The sequence below is a fragment of the Notamacropus eugenii genome, chromosome 3, assembly GCF_028372415.1.
Source record: "Notamacropus eugenii isolate mMacEug1 chromosome 3, mMacEug1.pri_v2, whole genome shotgun sequence".
NCBI lineage: Eukaryota > Metazoa > Chordata > Mammalia > Diprotodontia > Macropodidae > Notamacropus > Notamacropus eugenii.
In genome coordinates, this window is record NC_092874.1 from 382,717,534 (window position 1) to 382,740,199 (window position 22,666).

The 22,666-nt window shown below is 37.1% G+C and overlaps 3 pseudogenes; 1 reads left to right on the forward strand and 2 right to left on the reverse strand.

The window, feature by feature from the left end:
• Nucleotides 1–449: 449 nt before the first annotated feature.
• On the reverse strand, nucleotides 450–13,437 carry LOC140532223 (ubiquitin-conjugating enzyme E2 D1-like; annotated as a pseudogene).
• Nucleotides 13,438–14,045: 608 nt separating this feature from the next.
• LOC140532224 (cytochrome P450 3A12-like) overlaps nucleotides 14,046–22,666 on the forward strand; it is a 46,057-nt pseudogene continuing 37,436 nt past the window's right edge.
• LOC140497113 (retinitis pigmentosa 9 protein homolog pseudogene) lies at nucleotides 21,405–21,998 on the reverse strand (annotated as a pseudogene).

Below are 22,666 nucleotides of genomic sequence, written 5' to 3' on the forward strand. Positions count from 1 at the left end.
AAATATATTTAGTCTATACAGTAAAAAAAATACAACTTATGTAGTGAGTTAACAAAGAATGAAATCGGAATACAGATTTATAAAACTGATGACATTTTAGACAAACACATACTGTATCTCATGTAAAAAACACCTGGTATTAGCAAAAAATAATTTGGCTGCTTTACAACTGCACTGTGGATCTCGTAGGCTGAAGATTCAGATATGCAACTATGTTAAAAACCATAAGTGTGTTTTGCAAAGCATACAAAAAGATAAATAATCTCATCACAGTATTAAGGTTATTTTTGGAAGTTGGTTTTGTCTTGCTTCAGAAACACATTTAAGATGGGTAAAAATCAAAGAGTCTCAGGGTACACTGGAATAGCAAATGATGCTCAATTTATTTCTACTATTGAAAAAACTTAGAATTTATAGTACTCTGGTATATAGGAAAAATATCTTCCATTTTACATCGTGTGTTTCTGTGTCAATTCTCTCTCATGTCTGTTGTATTTTTCCTTGTCTGATTTATAGATTTGTGCAATATTTGGTACTAATGGGTCATCTGGATTTGGATCACAAAGTAGTGAACATATGGACAACAAAACTTTTGATACAGTCAAACCTGGTGACCACTGTGACCTCAGGATGTCAAGACAAATACTTCCATTGCTATTTATGTTTGAAAGGTAGATTTTTTGTTGTGAAAACAATCGTTGGTGGCTTAAAGGCTTAAAAGGACAGTCTGTTGGGAATATGCAGTGAGAAAGAAAACTCCACTTTGACATGCACTGTCTGGAAGTCCAATAATAGTGACTTGCCAGTGGGACAAGTCATTTCCCACTGGTTCTGCTGAGCAGTGGGCAGGAGGGTCACACTGAAGATCACTTAATTCCTTCTGGATCTGCTTCAGTGCCACGGGTTCCGGGAGTGTTGAGTTCCTCCTACCTCAGATAGCAGCTGGGCTTCAGGGCGAGGAAAGGTGCCACGTCTTTCTGTTTTAAGCATTTTTCTTATGAACAACATATTGTTCGATTCTGATTTCTAATCTGTCCACCAAATCAATGCCACTTATTGGTAAGTTTATCTCATTCACATTCATAGTCATGATCAATAACTGCATATTTCCTTTATACCCTTCTTTCTGTTGTTCTTTTTGCTATACTTGTTCCTCTCCTCTTTCTCTTTGTCCTTCATTTTCTTTTTCTCTTCTTTCACTTTCCTTTTTCCCCCCTTCCTCCTGTTTCTTTGTGTCTCATTTTTTCTTGACCATCTCAAAAGTCTTTTTTGCTGTTGCTACTGCCTCTCTTGGAGCAGCTAGATGGTGTAGTGGATAGAGCACCAGTGCACGGGTCAGGAGGACCTGAGTTCAAATCTCAACACTTGACACTCACTAGATGTGTGACCTTGGGCAAGTCACTTAATCTCAATTACCTCATCCTGGATCATCTCCAGTCATGCTGATGAATATTTGGTCATTGGACTCAGATGGCTCTGGAGGAGAAGTGAGGCTTGTGGTCTGCACAGCCCTCCCTCACTCAAAACAAAGTCAAGGGCAAGTCATGTCATTATTTCTCTGATGGCATGGTCTTCTTTGGCAACGAGAGATGAACACACAGCTCTCTTAATCTACCTTTCCTCTTATCACTGTTGCCTGCCTTCTCTTAGCCGTTTCTCCTCCTATTTCACTGTTGATTAAGGATTTCTATACACAACTGAGTATGCACATATACTCTTTCTTTGTTTAACCAATAAATATGAATGAGATTCAAGTAGTGCCCTTTCCTCATCTTATTTGCTCTTTAATTGGAAAAATCTCTTCCTCATGCACTACTTTAGGTGAGATAATTTTCTCCATTTTTGTTTTTTCATCCCTCTTCTCCCAGTATATCCTTCTTTCTCAGTCTTTTTTTCTTTTGAGATCATCTCAATATAATTGTCAAATACCCATGCCCTCTGACAAGTAAGATTATTTCTAACTAAAATGATAATAAAGTTTTTGCAAGTTTCAGTATCATCTTCTCATTTGGGAATGCGAAAGTATGATCCTTTTTAAGTTTCTCATGATATCTCAATCATGTTTGCCCTTCTATATTTCTCTCAGATTCAGTGTTTGAAGGTCACATTTTCTATCCAGTTCTGATCTTCTCACCCATAATGCCTGAAATTCCTCCATTTCATTGTTGGCTTATAGAAATATACTAAATTTTGTTGGGTAAGTAATTTTTGGTAATATTTCAAGCTACTTTGCCTTCTAGAATATCATATTCCAAGTTGTCCCTTCCTTTATCTTGGTATCTATTATAACTTGCAGGGTCCTGACCCTGGATCCATAAATGTTTCTTTCTGGATGCTTGCATTATTTTCTCCTTGACTCTGGAGCTCTTGAATTTGGCTCTCATAGTTCTGGGAATTTTCATTTTGGAATCTTTTCTGAAGGTGATCAGTGGATTCTTTCAAGGGATATTCCACATTTTCTTTCATTTTTTAAAATTCATTTGGCATCATTTCACTTTTTCATGATATTTCATTTATTTTAGCTTCCATTTGACTGGTTCTAATTTTCAAGAAACTAGCTCCACAAGTGAAGTTTTGTACTTTTCCCCCATTTTGCCAATTCTGCTTTTTAAGAAGTTATTTACTTCATTATTCTTTTGTTCCCCTTTTACAGAGCTGTTAATTTGCCTTCCAATATTCTCTTGAATTGCTCTGATTTTTCCCCAATTTTCCCTCTACTGTCCTTATCTAATTTGTAAAATAATTCCCTGCCTTTTAATATCTCACCTTTTGTTTAACTCTTCTGGGAATTATTTTGGGGCTTTTATCCAATGTGGAGGATTTTTTTTTTTGGCTTTGCTTATAAATATTTTCATGTCACTTTAGTCTCTTCATTTGGGTCCTGAACTTCCTTGTTGTCCTCATATTATGAACAAGTTTACTTTTGTCTCTTGATTTTAAACTTTTGCTTAAAAGCTTCAGGTTTTTTGTCCTATTTTAACAGTTAGTTTTGGAGGCCTATACACTTTAGTGCTTCTAAGTTGGTTTTATTCAGGGAGGGATGTGGTCCCTGCTCTTTTGGTCAGTACTCTGGTGTTTACTGTCTTCAGACCCTTTCTCTCTCATGACCAAAATTCCTCTCCTTCATGCAACTTGAACCTGGAATTGCATAATGAGCAACAGAGTTGTTAAATGGTGCCTGATACTGTGCCTACTGCTAGAATAAGTGTCCCCTGGAATCTTTTTCTGACCATGTGTTCTTGACCACCTTTTTGCTGCTTCCATTTCCTCCTCCAAGCCTCATAACTGATGCCACTGTCCTGCTCTGCTTTTCTCTGTTCCTCACTTGTATGACACAGACCTATCCTTCTGATCTTCTAAGTTGCCTTGAGCTGGAAAAATGGCTCATCCTATCCCATGTTTTGTAATATGCCATTCTAAAATTTGATTGGATATGACATTTTTTAAAATTTATTTAACTTTTAACATTCATTTTCACAAAATTTTGGGTTCCAAATTTTCTCCCCTTTTGTCCCCTCCTCCCACCCCAAAACACTGAGCATTCTAATTACCCTTATCACCAATCTGCTCTGTCTTCTATCATCCCTCTCTGCCCTTGTCTCCATCTTCTCTTTTTTCCTGTAGGGCCAAATAACTTTCTATACCCCTTTACCTGCATGTCTTATTTCCTAGAGGCAAGAACATTACTTGACAGTTGTTCCTAAAACTTTGAGTTCCAACTTCTTTTCCTCCCTCCCTCCCCACCCCTTCCCTTTGGAAGGCAAGCAATTCAATATAAGCCAAATCTGTGTAGTTTTGCAAATGACTTCTATAATAGTCGTGTTGTATAAGATTAACTATATTTCCCTCCATCCTATCCTGTCCCCCATTATTTCTCTTATCTCTTTTGATCCTGCCCATGAGTGTCAACCTCCAATTGCTCCCTCCTCCCCATGCCCTCCCTTCCATCATCCCCCCACTCTGCTTGTCCCCTTCTCCCCACTTTCCTGTATTGTAAAATAGGTTTTCATACCAAAATGAGTGTGCATTTTATTCCTTCCTTTAGTGGAATGTGATGAGAGTAAACTTCATGTTTTTCTCTCACCTCCCCTCTTTAGCCCTCCACTAATAAGTCTTTTGCTTGCCTCTTTTATGAGAGATAATTTGCCCCATTCCATTTCTCCCTTTCTCCTCCCAATATATTTCTCTCTCACTGCTTGATTTCATTTTTTTCAAGATATGATCCCATCCTCTTCAATTCACTCTGTGCACTCTGTCTCTATGTGTGTGTGCGTGTGTGCATGTGTGTGTGTAATCCCACCCAGTACCCAGACACTGAAAAGTTTCAAGAGTTGCAAATATTGTCTTTCCATGTAGGAATGTAAACAGTTCAACTTTAGTAAGTACCTTATGACTTCTCTTTGCTGTTCGCCTTTTCATGCTTCTCTTCATTCTTGTGTTTAAAAGTCAAATTTTCTTTTCAGCTCTGGTCTTTTCAACAAGAATGCTTGAAAGTCCTCTATTTCATTGAAATACCATTTTTTCCCCTGAAGTATTACACTCAGTTTTGCTGGGTAGGTGATTCTTGGTTTTAGTCCTAGTTCCTTCGACTTCTGGAATATCCTATTCCATGCCCTTCTACCTCTCAATGTAAAAGCTGCTAGGTCTTGTGTTATCCTGATTGTATTCCCACAATACTTGAATTGTTTCTTTCTAGCTGCTTCCAATATTTTCTCCTTGACCAGGGAAATCTGGAATTTGGCCACAATGTTCCTAGGAGTTTCTCTTTTTGGATCTCTTTCAGGCAGTGATCTGTGAATTCCTTGAATACTTATTTTGCCCTCTGGTTCTAGAATCTCAGGGCAGTTTTCCTTGATAATTTCTTGAAAGATGATGTCTAGGCTCTTTTTTTGATCATGACTTTCAGGTAGTCCCATAATTTTTAAATTGTCTCTCCTGGATCTATTTTCTAGGTCAGTTGTTTTTCCAATGAGATATTTCACATTATCTTCCATTTTTTCATTCTTTTGGTTTTGTTTTGTGATTTCTTGGTTTCTCATAAAGTCATTGGCCTCCATCTGTTCCATTCTAATTTTGAAAGAACTATTTTCTTCAGTGAGCTTTTGGACCTCCTTTTCCATTTGGCTAATTCTGCTTTTTAAAGCGTTCTTCTCCTCATTGGCTTCTTGAACCTCTTTTGCCAATTGAGTTAGCCTATTTTTCAAGGTGTTATTTTCTTCAGCATTTTTTTGGGTCTCCTTTAGCAAGGTGCTGACCTGCTGTTCATGCTTTACCTGCATGTCTCTCATTTCTCTTCCCAGCTTTTCCTCCACCTCTCTAACTTGATTTTCAAAATCCTTTTTGTGCTCTTCCATGGCCTGAGCCCATTGAGTGGGCTGGAATACAGAAGCCTTGACTTCTGTGTCTTTCCCTGATGGTAAGCATTGTTCCTCCTCATCAGAAAGGAAGGGAGGAAATACCTGTTCGCCAAGAAAGTAACCTTCTATAGTCTTATTTTTTTCCCCTTTTCTGGGCATATTCCCAGCCAGTGACTTGAGTTCTGAATATTCTCTTCACACCCACCTCGCCTCCAGATCCTCCCAGCCAGCACCTGGGGTCTGAGATTCAAATGCTGCTTCTCAGCCTCAGGGCTTTGGGTGGGAGCAGGGCTGCTATTCAGTGTGAGATTAAGTTCAGGTGCTCAGGTGGGGGTAGGGCCACCACATGGACTCAGTTCCCTCAGGGGATTTATGCAGAGACCTTCAACAATGGTTCCAGGCTCCTGCCTGCTTGGGGAGCCCCAGTCTGCTGCTGCCTCCTCTGCTGCCTCCTGAGGTGGCCTGAGTTATGGGGGCATCCCACTCCCCTCTTGGCAAGCCGAGAAGACCCTCTCACTAACCTTTGGGGCCCGTGTGTGGAGGGACCTGCGTGGCTGCTGGAGATTCAGTCCCTGAAGCCTGCTTGATCCACTCCTCTTGGTGCCACGAAACCAAGGCAGGGCTGGGCTCAGCTCCGGGTCTGGGGTGCGACAGACTTTTCACTTCAGGTTTTCAGATCCCTCTGGAACAGCAATATCGTCTGCTCCGTTATTCTGTGGCTTCTGCTGCTCCAGAATTTGTTGGGAGTTCTTTTTTACAGATATTTTATGGGCTGTGGGTTCAGAGCTAGTATATGTGTGTCCCTCTACTCTGCCATCTTGGCTCCATCCCCTCTCATTGTATTTGACTTAAGGAAGTAATAACATAAACTCTCAATTGGATATGGAGATCTATCTTACCATACTGGAATGTGTGGGGGAAAGGCATACAAAATGGGAGTAATGATAGAAGGGAGGGCAGATTGGGGGAGAGGATAATCAGAAGCAAACACTTTTGAAAAGGTCCAGGGTGACAGGAGAAAACATAATAAATTGGAACAGGATGGAGGGAAATACAGTTTCTCTTTCACAATATGAATATTATGGAAATGTTTTGCATTACAACATCTGTATTATGTATATTGAATTGCTTGTCTTCTCAATGTGAGTTGGTGGGGAGAGAAGAAGGGAGAGAATTTGGAAGACAAATTTTTGAAAATGAATGTTAAAAATTTTTTTTTGTATTCAACTGGGAAATAAGATACACAGGCAATGGGGTATAGAAATCAATCTTGCCCTATGAGAAAGTAGGGGGAAAGGAGGTAAGAGAGGGGTGGGGGCAGACTAGGGGGTGGATTAATCAGAATGCATGCCATCTTGGAGCTGGAAGCAGGGAGAGATGGGGTGAAAATTTGTAACTCACAGTCTTTTGGAAATGAATGTTGAAACTAAAAATAAATCAGTTTTAATAATTGCTTTTACATGCATCTGGGAAATAAAATATACAGAGAGCGGGGTATAGAAAGCTATGCTGCCCTAGAGGAAAATAGAAAGCAAAGGTGGAAGAGACAGGGGGATTGACAGAAAGGAGGTCAGATCTGGAGCAGAAGTAATCAGAATGCATGCTATCTTAGGGGACAGGAGAGATGGAGAAAAAAATTTGGAACTCAAAATCTTGTGGAAATGAATGTTGAATATTACAAATAAATTAATTAATGAAGTGCAACTTAATTTGATAAATATTAATTAAAACATTATTTTGTGTTGAGAATTAAGCTGACTTCACTAGAAATAAATAAATAAAACATCTTCCCTCAAAAACCTCACAGTCTATTTGAGGAAGACAATAGACAAAAGGAAAGTGAAAAAAGAAGTGGTTGAAAGTGGTTGAGAATGTACCCAGAACAGAATCATAAGAATGGTGGAGTCTGCATCACCAAGGCAACATTCACAGCACCGTTGGTGACTAAATATGCCAGTGCAGTTCTCAATCACAAAATACAAAAGATTCTCCATATAGAAGGGAAAAGAAAACCATGTATTTAAACACCAGAAATCCAAATCCCAGAATGAGAAAACCAGATCCATCATGGTGACCAAGAAGTTAATAAACATGATCACAGCAGAGAGCAAAGCCATTCTCAAACCTCCTCTCCCTCATCCAGGGCCTTCTTGCTATCAGCTGTCACAATGTGTCAGTTGGCTTGTGTCAGTTGCCCTGTGTTCTTTCTCCTCTGAGCTGACCTCCCTCACTCCCTCCTGGTTCTGCTCCACCCTTCCTGTTCTATCTCTTCACCAAGCTCCTCCTACCACATGTGACCCAGGCTTCCAGGCCATTTAAGTAGATCATATGGGCCTATTAATTAATGAGAAAGATCATTCTATTTGAAATTACTATTATGAGGCAAATTGATGGCATAAAGAACAAGAAGTCAATAATATTAAGCAATCAATGAAAAAAGTGGAAAGAAAAAGAGCTTATCCTGATTTTAAACTATTCTACTACAAAATCATATTTGTTAAAATAAAGAAAAAAGCAAAAACAAGAAAATCTTGGTATTGGGTAGCAAATAGATAATTTCAGTAGTGGAAAAATTAGGGACACAATACAGAGAAACAACGAAGAACAGTAACCAGTTATTGATGAAAATGAAGATACTAGATTTGGGGGAAATAATTCAGTATTCACCAAAACTGTTGGAAAAAATACTCTAGCAGAAACCAGATATATGCCAATACCTCACATAATATACTAGGATAAACTCAAAATAAATATACAATTAAGATACAAAGCAAATTAGAGTAGTATGGAAAAATTACTCTTCAGAACTACAAACAGGGGAAGAGTTCATGACCAAATAAAAGATAGAAGTTCTAAGAGGGCAAAGTGAGAACAACTAGTCACCTAAGCTCTTAGAAAAACTACTTCACATACCTCTAAAAAGGGAATCTGGCCAAATTTTGGAGGTGGTGTATCCAATAGGAGACAGACTGTGGCAGATTCACAGACTGGGACAGACTGGAAGATCGACAGGAAGGATAAGAATTTTTGACTAAAGAAGAGGTAGAAAGCATTATGAAGGGCAAGATGAATAATTTTGGTTACATTACACTGTAAAGCTTTTGCACAATCAAACCCAATGCAACCAAATTTTGGAGGGATGTGGAAAACTGGGAAAAAATTTTATAGCCAATGTCACGGATTTTTTTTAGAATATATAGAGAACTGAGTCAAATGTACAAAAATAAAGTCGTTTCCTAATTGATAAATGGTGAAAGGATATGAACGGGCAATTTTCAGGGGAAGAAATTAAAGATATCTATCTTCATATGAAAAAACTGCTTTAAATCACTTTTGATTAGAAGGATGCAAATCAAAATAACTCTGATGTACCACATCACACCTATCAGATTGGCAAACATGACAGAACCGGAAGATGATAAATGTTGGAGAGGATGTGGGAGAATTGGAACACTAATACATTGTTGGTGGAGCTGTGAGCTGATTCAACCATTCAGGAGAACAGTTTGGAACTATGCCCAAAGGGCTGCAAAAATATGTATACTCTTTGACCCAGCAATATCGCTTCTATGACTGTATCCTCAAGAGATTATAAAAATGGGAAAGGGTCCCACATGTACAAAAGTATTTACACCAACTCTTTGTGGTGGCCAAAAACTGGAAATCAAGGAGATGCCCATCAATTGAGAAATGGCTGAATAAATTATGGTATATGAATGTAATGGAATACTCTGTAAGAAATGATGAACAGGAAGACTTCAGGAAGACCTGCAAACACTTATATGATCTGATGCTGAGAGAAAGGAGCAGAACCAGGAGAACTTTGTGCACAGCAATGACCACAGTGTGTGAGTTTTTTCTGGTAGACTTGGAACTTCCTAGCAATGCAAGGATTTAAAAAAATTCCCAGTGATCTTCTAAGGCTAAATGCCTTCCACATCCAGAGAAAGAACTATGGAATTCAATCACAGAATGTAACAGATCATTTGTGTGTGTGTGTGTGTGTGTGTGTGTGTGTGTGTGTGTATTAAGTTTTGGTTTGTTATATGATTTTCCCCAAGCAATTTAATTCTTCTATACAGCATGACTATAGTGAAAATGTACTTAATAAGAATGTTTGAGTACAACCTATATAAAATTGTATGCCGTCTCAGGGAGGGAGGGAGGAAGGAGGAAAGAGGGAGGGAAAAATAATAATCTGAGTTAAATGATAGTGATTGTAGAACACTGAAAATAAATAAAATTAATTAATTAAAAAAGATAGAAGCTTACAGAAGTTAAAATATACAATTTTGGTCACATAACGTTAAAAAATTTGCAGAAATAAATCTAATACAGCTAAACTTTGAGGAAAAAAACTGGGAGAACACGTTTGGAGGAACTTTAACAACATCTCATTTCTCTTTTATTAATTCATTTTTAAAATGAAATATTAAACTTAAATACACAATGAGAAAACAAAAAGAAACAAATTTAAATACTAAAACTTAAATACCAAGTAAAGAAAGAAAAGAAAGCATTTGTCTTTGATGTTTAAGTCAAAATTGCAATTAAGTCCAGGTTATTTTTGGCAACAATATCCTGAAAGTCTGGCAGTTCACTGAATGTCTATTTGTTTTTCCTTCAGGATTATTCTTTCCTTTCCTGGTTATGATATTCATGTCAGTCACCCCAGTTCTTTTGATCTTTACTATATAGTTTTCCAAGACCTGTTATCTACTAATATAATTTCTTCTAAGTCTTTTGTGATTCTAATTGTGGTTCATTGACTTTCCTCTTGGAGTTAGGAGTTTCAGAATTTGACTATGATATTTCTATCGGTTTTCCTTGAAGAATTTCTTTCAAGTGGTGATCAATGATTTGGTATATTTCTACTTTACCTTCTGGTTTTAAGGCTTCAGAACTGTTTTTGTCATTTATTTTTGTGTTATTATATGAAGATTCCTTTTTTATGATAGCTATCAGGTAGTAAATTTATTGTTGTGTTTTTCTTCTTGATCTGCTCTCTTGATCAGTTGTTTTTCTTATGAGATGTTTCACAATCCCTTCTATTGTTTTCCTTCTTTATATTTTGTTTTATTTTTTCTTTGTCTCTTAAGATTGCACTTACTTCTCTTTGCTTGATTTTGATTTTTAAGGAGTCATTTGCTTCGTTTAGATTCTGGATTTCTTTTTCTAATTGATTGGTTTTCTTTTCATAATGTTCTTGATTTTGGGATGTTTTTGTTTAGTTTCTCCTCAATTTCTCTAATTTGATTTTTAAAGTGTTTTTAAGTTCTTCTAAGAATTCTTTTTGGGCAAGTGAGCATCTGAAAATACTCTTTCAGGCAGAAGAAGGGTTCTTTGCTGAAGCAAACCGTCTGGAGATGAACCCTGGTCTTCTATACCTACACTAACTTTCTTTGGTTGGATACTTCCTCCTTTGCCTGCTCATTTTTGAATAATTTGTAGCAGTTTATTTTTTGTAATCACCACTAGCCTTAGGGTATGGGGGCATTATGCCTTTACTTCAGATCCTGCTTCATTTCTGTCTCCTGACCTGGAACAGAAATCACAACCTCTAGGCTGCTGTAAGTGTCCACAGTTACTGTCATCCCCATCTCATTTGTTTCTTCTCAATTCATGGTCACATCTTTGCAACACAGCTGGGCCTGGTTTTCATTATCAGCAGAGGTCTCTCAATTTTCCACTGCTTAGAAGCCTAGTTCACCACAAAATCCAGGATGTGAAAATTCCTGTGACTAAGGTTGAGGATATGTCTCAACTCAGCTAGGTGAACGGCTAGCTTCTTGGTGTTACAGTGTAGCTAGTCTGTAGGTGTCTAGACTTCAAAGGGCCAAAACCTCAGTCCTGGGATTTTTCTTCATATCTTCTCAGGTTGAACCAGGTCAGCCACTGTTCTGTTCCAACTTATGTATGTGTGTGTATGTGTGTGTGTGTGTGTGTGTGTTTAACTGCTCTAAGTTCACCCTAAGGCACTATTTAGTCTTGTTTGTGGGGGAAATCTAAAGAGTTTGGAATTTTCTGACCTACTACTCTGTCATTTTCCCAGAATTCTATCCAAAATCTCATTTCAGAGACATACAGGGAATTTAGGCAAATTTATAAGAACAAAGCCATTTGCAAATGGGGTAAATCCCCTATGATGTGAATATGATATGAATGAATAAACAGTTTTCAGAGGAATAAAACCATGCTATAACTAGTCATGAAAAATGCTCCAAGTCACTAATAATTAGGGAAATTCAAATAAAGTAACTCTGAGGTACCATTTTGCACAAATTAGATAGGCTATGTTGACGAAAGGAGGAATGATAAATACTGTAGAGGCTGTGGAAAAATGTATATTAATGCACTATTGGTGAAGCAGTCATCTGTTCTAACCATTTAATAAAGCAATTTGAAAGTATGAACAAAAAGCCATAAATCTCACCGTACATTTAGAATTCATCAATACTAGCTCTAGGTTTATAATCCAAAGAAATTAAAGAATGAGAAAAATGATACACATTTACAGAAATATTTATAGCAGTTCTATTTGTTATAGCAAATAATTGGAAAGTGAGTATATTCATCAGTTTGGAAACGGCAGAAAAAGTTCTGGTATAAGAGTATGGTGAAATAAATAATGTGTTGTAAGAAAAGATGAAAGGTAATTCTTATTTGAACTGATACACAGTGGAGTGAGCAGAATTAGGAGAGAAATTCATGCAATCACAGTATTACAAAAGTAGTCAACTTTAAATCTATGGAATGCTGTTAAGCACTATGACCAATGATGTCAAGAGGATTCACAATGAAATATTCTACCCAGCTACAAGGCAGAGTGCTAATGTCCTCAGACTGCATATTGTAGCACATTTTTTAAAATTTCTTTTCCATTTTTGGAATATAGATATGACTAATGTAGGAATTGATTTTTACATCAATATACATACATGAAAGTAGCTTTATTCTTGCATACCCCATGGGTAGAAGTTAGAGAAGAAGATACAGGGAGAGATTTTGGAGCTGAAAATAAAAGAAAATTGAATTGAAAAATGAAAAGAGGCATCATATATTGCATGAGCAAGATGTCAGTTACGCTGTCCTCCACCATAGTCACATCCAATATGAAATACTGTGCCAGTAAGGGGAAACATATTTGAGAAATGATCCTTATAAAAAGACAATATCTAAAGAAGGACAACAAAGACTGGCAGGGATCTTTAATTCATGACATCTGACATTCAGCTGAAGGAAGTGAAGATGCTGTGCTTGGGGCAGAGACAATTTAGAGGACATTTTCAAGTGCTTTAAGGGTTGCTACACTAATGGAAGATTAAGCATGATCTACATGGCAGCAGAGCACAGAACCCAGACCAAACATGGGAACTACAGGGAGATAGATGCTGCCTTGAATGAAGTGAAAAATTGCTGAAGATTAAAACTACCTAGAACTGGAATTAGTTTGCTTCAGGAAGTAAAAGTTTTGTCATCTTTGGAAGTCTTCAGAGAAAGCTTAGGTGATGCAGTGGATAGAGTCCCAGCCTTGGACTAAGGATGACATAAATACAAATCCAGCTTTAGATAACTACTAGCTGTGTGATTACGTTTCCCTTAATTCCTCATCTGTAAAATGAGATGGAGAACGAAATAGCGAACCACTTCAGTATCTGCCGAGAAAGCCCTAAATGTGCTCACTAAGGACCAGGGACAACTGAAATGACTAAGCAACTGAAAAGAGAAAGGTAGAATGACCACTTGGTTGGCCTGCTGCAGCCAAGACGTTTGTTCATATATTTGCTGTTGTAAGAGGGCTTTTCAGATCCCTTCTACGCTTAAATCATCGGTTATATGATTTAGGGAAGAGAATGAACAGAATATATTTTCCTGTCAGTAGCTGGAAGCTAGCAGTTAATTCATACCTGAGACTTCTAATTTGCCTTGGGATGATGACTTTAACCCTGGTAAGCATCTGGGATTTGGTCACATTGCGAATCTTCCATAGAGACTTACATCCATGTACGTTTTTCTGTGGATGGCTAGAGAACTCAAGGCGAGCATTTCCTCCTCTTCCTGATACATCTGGGAGTTGCATGCTCTAGCTATGTATAATATAACCTCACTAGAAAAGAACAGTCTTAATAATAGCTGACCATAGGTGGCAGACTGTGCATTCAAACTCATGCCTAATGAATCAGAGTTCACCTCTTTTCTGCGTGGTTCTGTGACTCATGATTATCTTATGCTCACACAGTTATTAATTGTTACAGAAAGAATTGTCATCTTTATATCTCAAGGACTAAGTGTAGTGTCTGGCACATACAAGAACTTAATATATGCTTATTTACTGCTTCATTTGTACTTTAGACCTTCACAGAACTTTAATGCCACTTTTGTTTTGTCAGCACTATTTCTGATAAGGATCAAAGATGTTTGTACCATGATTATATATTTAAAATGGCTAAGGTTAATTTTTGTTTTCTGAATTGAATTGATTGTCACAGGATTCCATGTACTTATTTGCTACAATATCTCAATAAAGACAAACTCTGAGACCTCAGAGATGACGATTTGTATAGAACTGTAAAACTTCCCAGCTGAGTCATAGTTTCGTTGGTCATCGCTTTATCTCCACCCCTTGTTTTACAGGCTATATAGTCCTTCCAGAATTTGTCAGGGAATTAGAACAGCACTAGAAGTTGAGCTATTAAGAACTAAGGAGTACCAGGAGACAAGGAAAAGACACAGAAATAAAAAGCTGGCTAGAGAGAGTGACAATGAACATCATCCCAAGCTTAAGTGCTGACACCTGGGCACTGCTTGTTCTCTTCCTAACTCTCTTGTTTCTGTAAGTGATAACTTCCTATTTATTCCTCTTACAATTTATCAAGGGATTAGATGCAGCTTCTTTGTGACTGTGACAGAACATTTCACAGTGACTGGTTTCTACTTCCTTCTACTCTGTACGTAATGTGTATTAGGAGATATATGTATGTATATATATATGCACACATATTTTGATTTCTGTAACTAAAAATGCTTATTTTCTTTGTCTATATAAATGAGTTGACACAATTTTTGAGAAAAAAAGAAAATTTTAAACTCTTTGATCAAAGGCTGCATTGTCATTTCCTAAAAGAATAGATTTTGAGGATATTCCTGTGGTATTGGTCAAGTAATTTAAAAGTGAAGACAAGTCCTTAAAGAAACCTGAATTCATGTCAGTTTTCGTTTTACCTTTCCAGTTTTTCTCCTTATTATTTTAATTTTTACAGTATAAGAGGTATTTCCTTCTGTTCAAAAAATTACATTTTATTTACTAATGCTCATTTTGACCAAATCACCACTCTTTTCTATGATCCACTTTCTAGGGATTCTGTATGATGTGTTTCTGCATTCTTTTTTTTCAAAGACTTTGGGAGTGGAATGTCCCCCAAACTTGAGTGCTGCTCTGTTTCATCTATCTCTTTTAAAGAATCACTTTCCTGGAAAGGTAGGGAACTAGAAAATTGGTTAATGTAATGGATATAAATCAGAGATGGAAGTCTTTCTGTACAAACAATACAATTATATCTATTATTGCAATCTCCACAAGCTGATGAGGCTCAAGGTCCATATTGGCAGGACAACAGTTAGACATTCTACACTGCAAACTACTAAACCTCAGAGTTTTCTGTCTTTTTTTATTTTAGAGTTCTGATGACTTTAAGGACTATTATTTAATTATGTTCTATAGGATATGAATGCTTTGTGCTTAGGTCTTGTTTATTTCTTGGTATATTGGTTTATTTAACACAAAATGTGGGAGCAATCACCGCTAAATGTTAGAGGAAAATTCACATAACTTCATAATTTTTCCTTTTCATTTTTCCTGAAGACTTTGAATCATACTAATTAATTCAGGTAATAGAAGTTGATTTCATATACCTCTTGTGTAGTAGGATTTTTAAAATTCCCTATAAAAAAGTAGAGAGAACTTGGTGGTAGTTCTCCACATGGATATAAAAATTGACCAGCTTGGAAAAAATGAAGTTGTAATTGAACCAAGAGATAGTTTAATACCATAATACCAATATACAGGTTTCTTTCTTAGAGCTATCAAAAAACATTGTAAAGTCACAAACCTGGGGAAATATGACCATTAGATGTCATGGGATCCTTCTACATTCATGCTAAAGTCACAGCAACACTGATGGATTAGATTACTAGCACACGTAAATGACAATGCACTCAGGAGTGAAAGGGCTTAAATTCAGATCCTTCTCTTGATATTCACTTACCTATGTAACCTTGTCAAGGATGTTAAATTGCTGAGCCTTAGTTTCCTCATTCATGTAATAAGAGGATTTTTAAGATGGACATGGAAGCCACCTAACAGTCTAAATTTATGATTCTGTCATCTTGAGTCCCATAATGAAAGTCAGAGCAGCCAATGTGTGCTACTTTGCGCCATTTCTGGGATTATCCTCTGCAACTCCTTTATTTTCTCACTAATTTGACAGATGAGGACCTTGAGGTTAAGACAAGAGAAGGAATCTGCATAAGGATTCAATACAATGCAACATATCAAAGATGTAATAAAGTAACATGATATGACATAGCTTAGTTTTGAAACATAACTATTTTGAAGTCATAAACAGCAAACAGATATGCTAAACAAAAAGGGAAGTTATACCCTAAATGAGGAAATAATATCAATGTTAAATATACAGACAATGAGCAGTCCTTTTAAAGAACCAAGGTTCTTTTTTAAAAATTATTTGAAACTCTATTGTGAGGTAAAATCTTAACGAGTTGAGCCTTTGAAACGATAATCATAATCTTACCTGACACCAAAGCCTATATTGAAGTAGAATCTCAGCAAGTATCATATAAATAAAAATGAAATAAAATAACATAGTCTCCATCCAGGAGTTTTACAAATGTTTACCATGTTTCAGAACATACTCTTTTCTTTGTTTCTTTTTTTCTTCTTTTTATTTACTTATGTAGATGAACACATGACGTAGCGGTGAAACCATTCCGGTTTTGTTGATTTTGCTATACTTTATCTCACAGCTGACCTTCCTTATTTCCTTGTATTCGTTAACCATAATTATTGAGGGAACTTTTATTATATTTGATTATAAAGTGCCATAATTAGGTTAGGCAACATTGAACATAACATTTGTTTTTCAAAATAAAGAAGAAATGAATATATATTTTATATTCATAAGTAATTTTAAAATTTTATCTTTATTTCTGTGATACTCTACTTGTACAGGAATTGCTTGATTAAAAGTAATATTCTGCTTTGTGACTCTTATAATGTATTCGGACATTGCTCACCAAAATATTTTCTTGATTCTGAAGTCCTATCAACAATGTATTGGGGTGTCTGATTCCTCTGAATCCCATCAAAAGTGGATCTAAATACAAGGTATTGTAATATATTCTACTTTAGGACAATGAATTAAAAAACATCAGCAAATGGAAACATAAGGTACCTCACCACCTATTATCTTCATCTGAGCTCTGTTGCTAAATGTTCTCCCTATAAAAGTCAAACACCTTCAACAAGCCTATCTCCTTATTCAGTACAAAAGTCTTTGAGGAAATAAAGCTAAGGACATCTGAAAGCATATTAGATAACCATATGACAAGTTTGAGTAAACTAAGGGATATAAAAAGGAAAGAAGGAAGAACATTATGAAAGAAGGTATTTAGTAAAGAAGGAAAGTAAAAAGGAAATATGGAAGTAAGACTTCTGCAAACATGTACTATATTCCAGGTACTGTGGCAAACACTTTAACAATATACTCATTTTTTCCTCAAAAAATCCGGAAAAATAACTACCATTAACTCCATTCAACAGCTGAGAAAACTGAGGGAAATTGAAATTAAGCAACTTGCCAAGGATTACACATATACTTAGTGTTGAAAGCTGTATTTGAACCAAGGGTTCTTCACTCTAGGTCCAGTGTTCTATCCACCAGTCCACCTAGTTTTGAAGTAGTGGTATAGTTATATCCTGAAAGGTGTCTCACATCTCCCCACATCCTAGCATAATTACTGAATTTTTATGTGTGAGTGAATATATTTTGTTTGTAATTAATAGTAAACATGTTAGAGATGTTAAAGAGATAGCTTCCAAGAAGAAGAGGTGGTCCATTTGTGTGAAGGAGGGAGTAGCAATTGCTACATGTTGAAGACAACATAGAAGAGGCAACTGGGGTTTATGAAGAAGTGGAGATGTTAGACATGGAAGTTGTGGAAGCCCAATTGTTACATATGAAGGGAGATGGAAAACTCCCAATGTGTTTCTACAGATCCAGCATGTACTCGTTGCACATTTGGGCTTCCACAAATTCATTCACCATAGCCCATAAAATTTCTGCAGAATGACTCTAAACAAATTCTAGAGCAGCACAAGCCACAAAACGACAAAGTGAAAGAGATTTCCAACCCAAGACAGCCTGAAGGCCTACAGCAAAGGTCTATTGCACCAGGTATGAAGCACAGCCCAGCAGGAAGGCCCAGGTGGTCTGAAGCAGCAGCTGCACTGAAGAATCTCAGGAATATAAGCCCAGGAAAGGAGTCCAGCAGAACCAAGCAAGTGAGAGCCACAGAACCCCAGGTATCTGCAGAGGCTTCTCCTGAGACTATCAGCCCACAGATTAAATGTCTGGAAGTCACCTACTGAACTTCCAGGAGCCAAAATGACACAGTGACAGATATATTCTCTCTCCTCTTCCTCTTGTTGACCTTGAAAGAACCATAAAATGTTTCCCCAGAAAAATCCTGCCACAGTGGGATCAGCAGAAGGGGCAAACAGTCTTGTAGCTTGGAAAATCGCTAAGGAGGATCCTTCTTACTGTGACAGAAGGACATCAGTACAGGATCAGAGCTGTCATAGACAGCCCCACCTCAGTCAACTGAGAGGAGATCCGGAGCCTCAGGGGGGTGGAGCCATGCAACCATCAACACCAAGATGTCTAGCATGCTTCAGCACTGTAGGGGAAATGGGAAGACACTAGGACAGCCCAGATCACCAACTGCTCAGTTTGCCTATGCTGTAGCTCAGCAGGGGAGACAAAGGAGACCTGCTGTGGTCAGACCACCCATGTCCCACACTTAACAAGCTAACTCCAGGGTAAATCTGAGGAAATACAAAAAGACATCATCTGGCCTCTGCTTTCCCACACCAGCCAACTCACTACCAAGTAAGCTGCAGCACTTTAGCTGTTACCTGAAAGAACAAGAGGCCACAACATACAAAACCTCATCATCATGAGTAAGAAAGAAAGAAGAAAAACAAAGTCCATAAAATCTTTCTATGGGAACAAGGACCAAAACACTCATATCAAAGAGGTCAGCATTTAGGCTGTACTCCCATGTGAAATTTCAGAACGGACTACGAATTGGTTGCAAGCACAAAGAACACTTTTATAAGAGCTGAAGAAGAATTTTAAAAGCCAAATTGGAGAAACAGAAGAAAAACTGGCCAATAATTTCAAAAATATGAAAAAAGAACTCACTGAAAAGAACATCTCTTTTGAAAGGAAAATTGGACAAATGGAAAAGAAAGCACAACATCTAACTGGGAAAACTGGACAAATGGAAAAGGAAATAGAAAAACTAACTGGAAAAAATAACTCCTTAAAAGTAATAATTGGACAGATGGAAAAGGATACCCAAAAGTTAACTGAAGAAAACAGTTTATAAAAATTAGAATTGTGCAAGTAGAAGTTTGTCTCTATGAGACATTAAGAATCAGTCAAACAAAATCTAAAGACCAAAAAGGTAGAAGAAAATGTAAAATATCTGATTGGAAAAGCAACTTACCTGGAAAATAGATCCAGGAGAGGAAATCTAAGAATTATTAGTCTACCAGAAAGCCATGATGAAAAAAAGAGCCTGGACAATATCATCAAAGAAATCATCAAGAAAAACTGCTCAAAAGTCCGAGATTCAGAGGGAGGAATTGTCACCAAAAGAATCCACCATTCACCACCTGGAAAGATCCCAAACTAAAGATGCCCAGGAATATCACTGCCAAATTCCAGAACTAGCAAGTGAAAGAGAAAATAGTACAGGCAGCCAGAAAGAAACCATTCAAATATTGAGGAGCTACAGTCAGAATCACACAGGACCTTGTAACTTCTACATTAAAAGGTCAAAGGAATTGGAATATGATATTCCATAAGGCAAAAGACCACAACCAAGGATCAATTACCAAGAAACATGAGCATCATATTTCAGGGAAGGAGATAGACATTCAATGAAATAAGGGATTTCCAGACTTTTCTTGTAAAAAGGCCAGAACTCCATAGAAAATTCAATCTTCGAACGCAGATCTCAAGAGAGGCAAAAAAGGTAAACAGGGGAAAAGAAAAACTTGTTACTCAATATGGGCAAACTGTTTACATCCCTACAAGGGGAGATGATACTTGTTAATCTTGAGAATTATGTATTTATTATGAAATATAAAAGGGATATGCATAGATAAAGGGAATAGATATAAAGTAAATGATGCCATGATAAAAATGTGATTGAAGGTTGTGAAAGGATTGTAATACATGATATGAAAAGAAGAAAGTATAAAATGGTAAATTACATCAAAGGAAGAGGCCCAAAATTATATTGCAGTAGAGAGAAAGAGGGGAAGGAGATAGCATTGTTTGACATTTGTTCTGATCTGATTTGGTTCAAGAAGGGAACAACAAGCTTAATTAAATATATAAATCTAACTAGCTCTCTAGGCAGTAGGAGAGGAAGGGAGAAAGAAAGGGGAAGGGAGGTTGAACAGGAGGAAGGAAGCAGTAAGCATAAAGTGGAGTAAAAGGAAGGGGGACTGAAAGAAGGAAGGGAAGACTGTGGAAGGTGGTGGTCAAAAATTAAAACAATATTTTGGAGGGGAGGGGAAAAAGGAGAACTAAAAGCACAAACAATGGGAAAGAGGATAAAGGAAAAAACACATATAGCAATCATAACTGAATTTTAACTGGATGAACTGTCCCATAAAACAGAGACAGACAGCAGAATGGATTACAAACCATAATCTAATATGTTGTTTACAAGAAACACATTTGAAATGGGGGGATACACACAGAGTAAAAACAAAAGGCTAAAGCAGAATATATTGTGCTTCAGCTTATAGAAAAAAATAAAAGCAGGGGTAGCAATCCTAATCTCAGATAAAGCAAAAACAAAAATAGATCTAATCAAAAGAGATAAGGAGGGAAACTATATCCTGATAAAAGGTACCATATACAACAAAGCAATATCATTACTAAACATATGTGCTCGAAGTGGTATAGTATCCACACGCTAAGAAGAGAAGTTAAGAGAATTACAGGAAGAAACAGATGGCAAAACTATTCTAGTGGGGGACCTCAACCTCCCTCTCTCTGAATTTGATAAATTTAAACTCAAAATAAACAAGAAAGAAGTAAAGGAGATGAATAAACTCTGGATAAGGTAGGTATGATAGATTGGATAAAACTGAATACAAATAGGAAGGATTTAGCTTTTTCTTTCTTTTTTTTTGTGAAACAGTTACTTTAGTGCAGTGTCAAATTCTAAAACAAAATGATTAAAATAAAGATATTTCATATAGTTGCCTTTTTCCATATGCCACCATTTTAATTCAAGCATTTTCTTGTCAGCAGCAAGGACGTTCACTTTTAAGTCTGGGATAGTTAGTTAAGTTTTATTATCCAACACCTGACAGCATTTACTTGCAACTGCTAAAGATCTAGAATTTTCAAGTAAGTCAGCCTACAGCCCCATTAACCCTCTGCTTTTGTTGGGGAATCTCTTTTGGAAATACTTAGAATATCTTCATATTTATCATAAACTACATTCTCGCAGTATGGCACATATAAGCAGCAACTCAACATCATGTTTAGTTCATCACTGTTGGCAGCAAAAGAAAGATGCTATCAAAGTCATGCTAATGACACACTTTCCATGGTTCCTTTTTCTGTCAAGTGAGGCCCTTTTATGGCTACTTCTTCTTTGTACCTATGACATTCAACTAGGATTCTTGAGTGACAAGGTGGATTGAAAGAAGATTACTTTTTAGTCAGAGTCTGAACTCTCATTTGACTTAGATTTGTGCTTCTTTTTCTTTTTCTTTTCCTTTTTCCTCTTCTTGTGTTTCTCCTTCTTCTCCTTTCTCTTATGCTTCTCCTTACATTCTGAGGAGCTGGAAGTACTGCTGTCTTCATCTGAGGTAGAATCCTCCATTTCCTTCTTTAGCTGTTGTATCCTCACATCTTTTTCATGACGCTTATTCTCCCTTATAATGTCATCCGTGGGATCTTTATGTACTACTCTGAATTGTTCTAATTTCTGATTGCCTTTGATAAAGAATGGGCATTCTTTGTCACCTGTTCTGTGTCCATACCGTTTACAGTGCCAGCATTGCATAACCTTGACTTCTTTCCCCAGGGGCATCCAGAGTCCTTTAGTTGCAGCATGAGCCAGAAATTCTCTGGCATGTTCATTGCCCGGTACATCCGGTATACAGTCATCTGGCTTGGTCTCATCTTCAAGAACTCAAGGTGCTGCAGCTGCTGCCACTGCTGCGCATCCTGCCGGCCTCTTCTGCTCCCAGCACCCCTGCTGCTACAGTTTGGCCGGCTCCTGGGCCTGCTTGGGGGGCGGAGGCATGGCCGGGCCAGGCCGGCAGTGGATTTAGCTTTTTCACAGCAGTACATGGCACATATACAAAAACTGACATGTAATAGGGCATAAAAACCTCACACTTCAGTACAGAAAGGCAGAGATAATCAATGCATTTTTCCCAGATCATAAGGCAATAAACATTATACGAAATAAAAGGCTATGGAAGATAAATGAAAAATTAATTGGAAACTAAAAAATCCTAAGGAATGAGTGGGTTAAACAACAGATCATAGAAACACTCAACTTCATTCAAGAGAATGAAAATAATGAGATAACCTACCAAATCTTATGGGATACTGCAAAAGTAGTTCTTAGGGGAAGTTTTATATTTTTGAACATCTACATGAATAAAATATACAAAGAGAAGATCAGATATCTTGCAGAGTTAAAAAAAAATAATACCAAAATTCATCTAGAAGAACAAATGTCCAGAACAGCAAGGGATCTAACGAAAAGAAATGCTAGGGAAGATGGCCTGACTCTATAAGATCTCAAATTTTGTTATAAAGCACCAATTATCAAAACCACTTGATACTGACTAAGAAACAGAAGGGTAGACAAGTGGAATAAGTTAGAGACTCAAGACACAATAGTCAATGAATATAGCAATGTACTGTTTGATAAAATGAAGGACCCCAGCTTCTGAGATAAGA